Source organism: Geospiza fortis, unplaced genomic scaffold (genome assembly GCF_000277835.1).
Source record: "Geospiza fortis unplaced genomic scaffold, GeoFor_1.0 scaffold569, whole genome shotgun sequence".
NCBI classification, from domain to species: domain Eukaryota; kingdom Metazoa; phylum Chordata; class Aves; order Passeriformes; family Thraupidae; genus Geospiza; species Geospiza fortis.
Window position 1 is genome coordinate 148,736 of NW_005054621.1, and position 8,930 is coordinate 157,665.

The window sequence follows — 8,930 nt, forward strand, 5'->3', positions numbered from 1 at the left end:
CCTGCCCAAATCTGAATCCAAACGTCACCGCCCAGCTCCCCACGGACGCTGTGCCCACTCCTTGTGCCCAAATGCCTCCAACCAGACCAAGGGCTCCTGGCAAACCCCAGACCTGGCCCTTCTCCTTTCCGGGGAAGTCTCCGGGGAGCTCCACACTCGTTTCCAGGATAATCTCCTCCTTTAAGGAGTGCCTGGTGGGTGCTGGAGACCCCAGAAGAGGAGGGGGGTGTTTAAATCACCCTTGGCCTCTCTGAGGTGAGGCAGGATCACTCCAAGCCCTCAGGAATATCCTCAACCCACACTTCCTACAATGAGCCACGTGGGACAACTTTCTCCTCTTTCCCCACTCTGGAATTTTCCTCTTCCCTTTTCCCTTGTGCCTTTCCCCCCTGCCAGGCTCCCACACCTCCCCGGCCGCTCCTGCAGGATTGGTGCCTCTCCTCCCGGTGTGTGCAGGTTTCCTGGTGCTGCTCACAGGAGACATGAGTTCATCCAGGCTCCCTCCTAATCATTCCCAGGCATGGAAAAAACCCCCTCACACCCCCGAGGAGAACATAAACATGGACGGGATGTGCACAGCTTATGGAGACGGGACTATGGGAAACACATGGTTCCAGTTTAATAAAACTCTTTCTTTTCCTGGGAATAGCAGGGCTTGTTTTGTTGTTCTTGTTGTGTTTTATGAGGACAATGCCTCGTCCACAGCTCCAGACATCAGATTCTTTTTGGGGCGAAGATAAAGCTTCCGGCAAAAGCCCTTGGCTCCCACCCAGGTCTCCCTTAACTCCTTCTGGGAATGCTCAGGGTCTGACAGCCAGGGATGGGGTGGTCAAGAAGCCCCAGATGCTCGGAAATATTTGATCTAATCTTGCTCCTTAACTCATTTCAGCCCCTCAGTCGGATTCTTCCATTCTCTCTTTGTGTTTTCCCGGAGGGATTTGGGGTGCAGGGAAGGAGTTTGCCTGGCTGGGGCAGAGGAAGGGGATGTGGGGCATAAAGGCACATTTGGGTCATAAATCACAGGATCCCAGGATGGTTTGGGTGGGAAGGACCTTAAGGATTACCCAGTCCCACCCTAGAGATTCCTGAGCATCCCTCCTCCCATTCCTTGTTCAACGCCGGGTGCTGGATTCCAGCTGCTTGGTGAAGTGAATGAGTGAAGGAAGGAGGAAAATCCAAGCAAGATCCAATCCCAGGGCTTTGGGACTGCCAGGGCTTTGGAGGGGATCACAAGTTCCTCCCTCACAGCAAAGGCTGGATCCACTTTTCCAACCATTCATTTTGTGTGTGTGCATTCCCCACGGAAAGGAATCAAATCAGGCTCAAAATCAACACAACCCCAGGGTCTGAATCCTTCCCAGAGGGAGGGTGGAACCTGGACTAACAGAGGGAGAACATCCAAGCACCTGGAAAATCCTTGGAGGTTTCTGCTCGCTGCCATTCCACAGAGGCAGCTTCTGCAAGACCTCTGGCCCCCACCAAAGGCTGTTTGTTTCTGATCCTGTTTTATTCCTATTACAAGGAGTGGGGAAGTGACTCTGCTCATGTTTTCCCCATCACTACAAAAAGAGCCCTGGAACAAACCCCAAACGCTCAGCACTGCCTGGGAAAAGGGAGAGAAATCCCACAAGGAACAATCCTCAGGCTGCAGGAGCTGGAAAAGGACTCAGGTCCCATCCCAGCTCTGCTGACTGCCTCAGGATTTCCTGTCCTGCAGCACCTCCAGCTCTCTGGGATGCTCAGCCCTGTGCTCCTGGTCCATCCCAGCCCCTGGCTCTCCCCCTTCCCTCTCCCTTCCCATGCTGGACACTGCTGTCTTTATTTTGGTATTAACCAGAAAATCCCATTTTCTGCTGGCTGCAGGGAAAAGGTTTGGTGGGATGAGAGGGAAGGGGATAAAGGGAGAGAAATGGTGGGGAGGCAGGGGGCTCCAAGCCCCAAACACCACCGGGACACCGAGGGCTGCTGTGCCACAGCAGCATCCTGAGAGAGCAAAGTGCAGGGAAGCGGGGCTGTTCCCGCTCTCAGCACACCAGGAGGCTCCTGCCCACTTCCTAGAACATTCCTGGAACTGAGGAGCGCGGAGGTGCCGCTCTCCAAAGCCGTCACGTTCCCTGTGCGGAGCTGCCCCGGCGCTGAGCTCAGGCTCTGCTCTGCTCCCAGCCCAGGATGGATTCCAGGGCCTTGGCTCCTTCCCCACCTTTGGATGTGCTGGAGTCGGGCTCAGCTCTGCTCCCTCCGTGCCTGGGACTGAACGCAGCAATCCTGCTGCTCTGCCAACGGCAGAGGCACAGAGGGGCCTGGGACGCGGGATGGAGGGACGGGACACAGGGAATGGCTTCACACGGGTTGGGATTTTGGGAAGGAATTCCTGGCTGGGATGGAATTGGATGGAATTCCCAGAGCTGCTGTGGCTGCCCCTGGATCCCTGGAAGTGTCCAAGGCCGGGTTGGAGCAGCCTGGGACAGTGGAAGGTGTCCCTGCCCATGGCAGGGGTGGCACTGGATGATCCTCCAGGATCCTTCCAACCCAACCCATTCCATGATAAATTGGGAATGTGAAAAACACAACAAATACAAACCACAGCCTGACACAAAGGGATTGTGAAAGGGTCACTGGGATGCTGGGAGAGGGAGCTGGGACAACCAAAGTGCTGCAGGGATCAGAGCAGCTCCAGATTTCAGGTTCACAGGCAATAGAGCAATCAAAATCCAGTTGGGTTCAGCGACTGGCTTGGAAACCTCCCAGGAATCTCTGGTTTCAGGCAAGTTGGAAATAAAACAAACTATTCTGATGGTATTCAGCCTCTGTGTTCAGACAAAACTCAGCAGCCAGGGAGCCTGAACTTGCTGTTTTTGCAGCAGTTTTTCACAGCCCAAGGATGCTGTGTTTCTGGTCAAAGCTGAGCCCAGTTTTTGGACTATTCTGATGCAAGTTATCCATGCCAGCTACCGAGGCTGGGATCAGGCTCTGGTGATGGTTCTGAGGACACAAACACTGAGACCCCACTGAGGACAGCGGGGAAATGGGGGGATCTGGAGCTCAGGAGCACTGGGAAAGTCCTGCCCAGTGCCAGGAACATCCCATGAGGGTGAACCATTCCCTGACCTCCACCCCAACTCCCTGATACAGCTCCAGCGTTCCCTGGGTCCTGGCCCTGCTCCCACAGGGAAGAGATCAGTGCCTTTCTCCGGAGGAAGGGAATTATTAAACATCCCCAGCAGTCACCTTGTCTGAGGTCCAAGCCACCCCTTCACCTGCTGCCACTGTCCCTCTGTCCCCAGACAGGACTCTGGAATGCTCCCAATCCATCTCCTTTCCCAGCCCTAAGCTGCTTTAATTAACCAGAGTTGTGTTTAATTCAGGAACAGCTCAGCACCTGCCAGGGCTGCCCCATCCAACCTCTGGGCTCCAGCTCCTCCTCCTCCTCACATCCCAGGGGTCCCTTCTCCCCTCAGGAGCCATTCCTGGCCTGAGGCACCCCAGGACAAGGACGGGGATGGTGACGTGTCCAGCCAGTCCAAACAGACGTGGAAATGGTGCTCCCAAGAGGCTCAGAGCAGACACGCCTTGAGAATGTGTCTGAGCAAGGCTGAGGCTGGGAGAAATCGGGAGAAATTGGGATAAACTGTGCACCTGAGCAAAAGGCTGATGGAGGCAGTCCTTGGCTCACACTTCAGGAGTTTTTTCCACAGTTTGTCACTGGTACCATCAACACGTGGAGGGTGGAAAATGCATCCAATATCTAAAACAAATCTGCATTGTTGTTACATGGTTCTGCTGTGGAGGAATCCTTAAATCACCTCCAGTGAGAGAGGCTTTAATGCAGCTCCTTTATCCAGCTTCCCTCATCCATGGAGAACTCTTCCAAGTGGGGTCCGGATCCATCAGGAGGGAGAACTCACACTGGAGGAAGTTGTTTGGAAAAAAACATAAGAGCTATAACAGTCCTGGAAATTCTGAAATGCAACCACCACCCACACATGCACAGATGGACACACACTGAGAACCTCCAATGCAGAGGAAAATCGAGATATTTTAGAAATAGCACTGACATTTAGAATCCCAGAATGGTTTGGGTTGGAAAGATCTTAAAGATTATCCCATTCTAGCCTCTACCATGGGCAGGGACACCTTCCACTCTCCCAGGTTGTTCCAAGCCCTGTCCAGCCTTGGACACTTCCAGGGATGGGGCAGCCGCAGCTTCTCTGAGCAACTTCCCCCAGCGTCTTCAGCAAAACCGAGATTTTGTTTAAACCTGGCAGAAAAGAAGAAAAGAAATAAAAAGGAGAGGTGTGAAACCCCAAGAGTTACAGGTGGACAAAACTGATGAGACTGAAATCCACCGAGATCCTCCCACTGATGGGGAACAGATGCCACAGAGAAAGTGCAGTCAGAGGGATGGAAAAGGATGTTTCCCGAGTGCCTCGTTCCCTGCAGCTCCAGGAGGAGTTAAATCCATTCATGGACTCTTGGAATGGGTTCCACTATTCCGTCACAAAATGAGACTCAGCCTCATCCCATGTCCCAGTCATTTTTTCACCTCTAAACTGACTGAGAGATGCCATCAAAAACCACTCCAAAGTTATTTTCCAAGCTCTCAGCTCAGGGATGTTGAGTTTCTCTTCACTAACGATGGAAAGAAACTCCACAGAAATTCCTGACTGGCACCACTCCAAATTCAGCCAGATCCAAGCTCGGACATCGAAGGTTGTAAACCCCCAAAAAATCCCATCTCTAAATTAAACAAATTTCAGGATGCCTCCTGCATGTCCCTGCTGCAAGAGGAACATCTGTTTCCTATGGAGTGGGGAGATATCCTCTGATTGAATCAGGGTGGGGAGATTGGAAGGATAATGGGAGCCATTTGCAAATTCCCAGTTTCCTAAAACTTTTCATTCCCACTTCTGCTGACACCGGTGGGATCTCCTGGAGCTGTCCATGTGGTGGGGAAGACAGTGGATGTATGTTCTAATTCAGCCTAAATATCCAAACCAGGTTAAACCAGACCCATGGCTCCATAAACCTCACTTGGAGAGGGCTGGAGAGTTCTGGTGCCCCAAGTGATGGGCTCCAGGTGGGACAAACTCCCCAAAACACCTCAGAATGAACCAAATCCCAAAACACCCATCCCCATCAAGGCTGGGGCAAAGTCCCCTGATGGATCAATGTGCTGGCTTCCATTCCAAAAGGAAAATATGGCCCTAAAGCCACCCAGCCCTTCTGCTCCTTTTGGGCCTGACCCAAATCTGCACCTCCCCTCCCCCTGCATTTCCCCCCGACACACCTTTCCTTCCACTGGAACATAACCCCAAATAAGATGTTGGCCTGACATGAAAGGAAAATGTATAAATATTTTTAAAAAGAGAAGAATTCCTGCCTCTCCACCAGTTTGCTCCAACTAATAGGTTTCAGATGTCTCACATACTTCATTCATTCAGCCCCATTCAGTCTCCTAGGAGCCCCCACTGTATTTATTAAACACAGCAATTGTGGAATGTTCAGCACTTACAGAATCAAACACACCATTTTTTTCTCTTTTTTTTCCCCCCAAAAAAGCGTAATTAGAAAGCTTTGTGAGTGACCTAAAACCATCATCCTGGTTCCAATCCCAGTGCCCACTCCAGCATCCTGCAGCTGTCCCAAACCTCTTGCCATGGTTTAGTCCTTCCTGGCTGCCCAAGAACACTTTTTTTGGGGGGAGTTTTATCCTCGGCAGGATGATTTCCCTGACGTGCTGGAGCACCTCCTGCTCACTGTGTTGTTCCTGAACGTGTTCTTTTGGACACTTGGCTCTCACATCCAACTTGTCTCCGCAGTCTCGGCAGCTCTTCCCACTCTGGAGGCGCGAGGCGAGGCTGGAATCCTGCAGGATGCCAGCGCTAATTTCAGCAGCACGGAGCTGCAGAACACGAGCTCTTTCCTAGAGGGATTCAAATGGAAGCAGACACAAGAGCAGAGCCATTTCTCATTCCAGAGCTGGCAGGGAGAGCCGAGGAGGATGTCTGGGCTGCAGAGGCAGGACGTGGGGTTGGTTCCAGCACCGGTGACCTGCCAGAGCTGGGGGACTGCTCCGAAGGGTTTGCTGGAGTCTGGCACTGGCCCAGGCCTTTTTTTGGGGAGAGACACATGAAAAGGGGACGTGAGGCCCTGAGCCTGGGCTGGGACCATCTGGCAGGAGGCAGCGGCGGAGGAATGGCCTTTGCTTGAGGCCACAACCAGTTCATGCAGCTGCTGAGTTCTGTCGGTCTGGAGTGCTCCAACAGGAGGTCACGGCCCCCAGCCAGCCTCCCTTGGACCAGCAGCTCCATTCCTGCCTCCCCTGGACCAGCAGCTCCATCCCCTGGACCAGCAGCTCCATCCCAGGAACGGAGCACAGCCCAACCCATCCTGGGCACACCAAGCTCTTCCCAAAGGTGTGGTGGTTCATTTTTCCCCCTTTTTTGGGCTGCAGAGCCCCTGCCCCCATGGGAGATCCCTGGTTGATGGGAACTGTGCTGCTGTCACTGTTTCCACATCCCTGCCCACTTCAAAGAGCCCTCAATGAGCCTTGTCCCAGACACTCCCCGGGGAGCTGTTGGTTTCCAGGCAGGATCCCTGGTTATTGGTCCCACTGCAGGAGGCTGTACGGGAAGGGATGAATCCCCGCGGCTGTAAAACACCAAATGTGCTGAGAGCCACTCCAGAGCCTCCCAGAGCCTCATTACAGCACTGGGTAATTAAAGTCCAGCTGTCACAGCCTCTGCCTGGGCACAAGGGCAGCTCCTTGCTCTGACCACCTCCAGGGGTTCCCAGTTTTCCTGTGCTTTTGCCATCTCATTGTACAAGGAAAAACACCTCTGTAAACCCTGGTTCCTGGAATTTGCAAGTGCTCTGGCCAGGGAATCATCACATTCCCAAGGCTGCCAGAGCTCCAGGAGCGTTTGGGCAATGCCTGAGGCACAGGGTGGGATTGTTGGGGTGTCTGTGCAGGGCCAGGAGCTGGACTCTGATCCTTGTGGATCCCTCCCAGCTCAGGACATTCCATGGTTCTACAATTCCGTGATTAATTAGCAATCCAGGTTAATTGTGTGGCGGAGACAGACCCTTCCAGAAGGACCATTTCTACTTGTGCAGTGTCTCCACACTGCAGGAGCGCAGCTGGGACTGGGGTATCCCAGGCAGTGCCAGGTATCCCTGTCTTCATCAGCACCCTCACCCCCACCAGATCCCATCTCCTCTTGAGGGCTTTGCCAACTTCAGGGAACTCCCAGGTGAAACCCAAGGCAACCCCTGCAGCACCTCGCATCCAGCTCATCCCAAGCTTTAGGAAACCCCAGGGATCTGAGAGTCTGGATTCAAGGATCTGGGACAGCAACCCATGGAGCAGCCCGACCTTGCAGCTCCTCATTTCAGAGTTGCTCCATCTCCGATTGTTCCCGGATATTCCAGTGTCACTCAGCTGTGTGCTCATGGCACAATTCCAGATTTCTGCAGAGATGCCCAGGCCATGAGCACAAACCACTGCTCCAGTCTGACCATGTATTGGAAAAACCCCTAAGGAGGATTCCTGCCCATTCCTGAAAGCTGGTGCCTCTGGGACAGCAATTCCTCCCCATTCACCCCGGTTTCGAGCCTTTTTTGTGAGGTTGGCTGAGCATCTGCTGGTGATTAAGGGTTTTGTCATCTGGAAAGAGCTGACAATTACCTCCAATTATTCCAACTAGGTCAGGTTCTTCAGCACGAGTTTATGTGATGACTCTTGGCTGGAATTACGGATTTCAAACTCCAATTGAGAGCAGAATCCACTTCTCCTCTCTCACATTCAGGAAAAAATTCCTTCCATAAATAACAGCTCCTTGTGCCACAGGACCTGACCTGTGTGTCCCTGGCCTCCTGTTGTTTCAGGACAACACCCCAGGAACCACACAACAGGCCTGGAAAAGGGAGAAGAACTGGAAAAGGAAGCAAAGGGAATTTCAGGATGCTCCAGGAATTTCAAGAAGGGTTTTTTCATCAAACTTTCCATGTCAAAACTCCCAACTTCATTGGAAATGTCCTTTGGGGCCTCAGGTGACAGGGGAGAGGGTGGGGGCTGAGGTTTAGACTCTGTGGGCAAAGGATGCCTCATTCCTTTTCCTGGGATCTACTGTCCTGGACAGGCTCTAATTTCCCACTGGGAACTTCTCATTGTGTGAGCAGCAACCATTTCACAGGGGCTGCACTAAAGTCCTTCAAAGATTCCTGCTAATCCCAGCTATTCTGGGGCTCTTTGAACAGTTGAACTTCTCCAGTCCCACAGCAGATTGGGGCTGTCCCCCTTCTCCAGGGAAGGGTTTTTCCAGGTGTCCCTCAAAAGCTCAGAGCTTCTCCACGCTCCCAGTTCCCATTCAAGACTCAACGTGCCTGAAAAGCCTCCTCAGGAATCCCCTGCAGAGCAGGAAAAGTGGAGAGAATTGAGCACCCAAAATCCCATTTGTGGCTGTGCCCGTGCCAGGTTCTGTCCGTGTCACCCTGCCACCCTGCCCAGCACAGGTGCCTCGTGTTCTCCAGCAGGTTCCTGGCAGTGCTTCCCACCAAGATTCCCTTGGGACAGGAGCGTGTCCCACAAAGCCCAGCTCAGAGCACACCCCAGGAATGAGACGGTCCAAATGGGACAAACACAACTGGAAAATGTGCTGCACTGCAAGGCCAGGAGATTCCAACTCCTTCTCCCTAATTACATGTGATTGCTTCTTGGCAAGAGCTCAACCTGCCAGAGCAGTGAGGTTTTACAAACATTCACACAGGCATTAGATCATTGTTTGAAGGAGTTATTGGCAGCCCAAATCTGAAGTAAAAACAGAGTTTAAAGCAGACCATATTGACCAGGGTGAAGCTGGCTGCTTTCATGTCTCCTGCTCATCTCTGGACACCCAGGACCCCATTCATTTCCTGTCACTGCCATCACC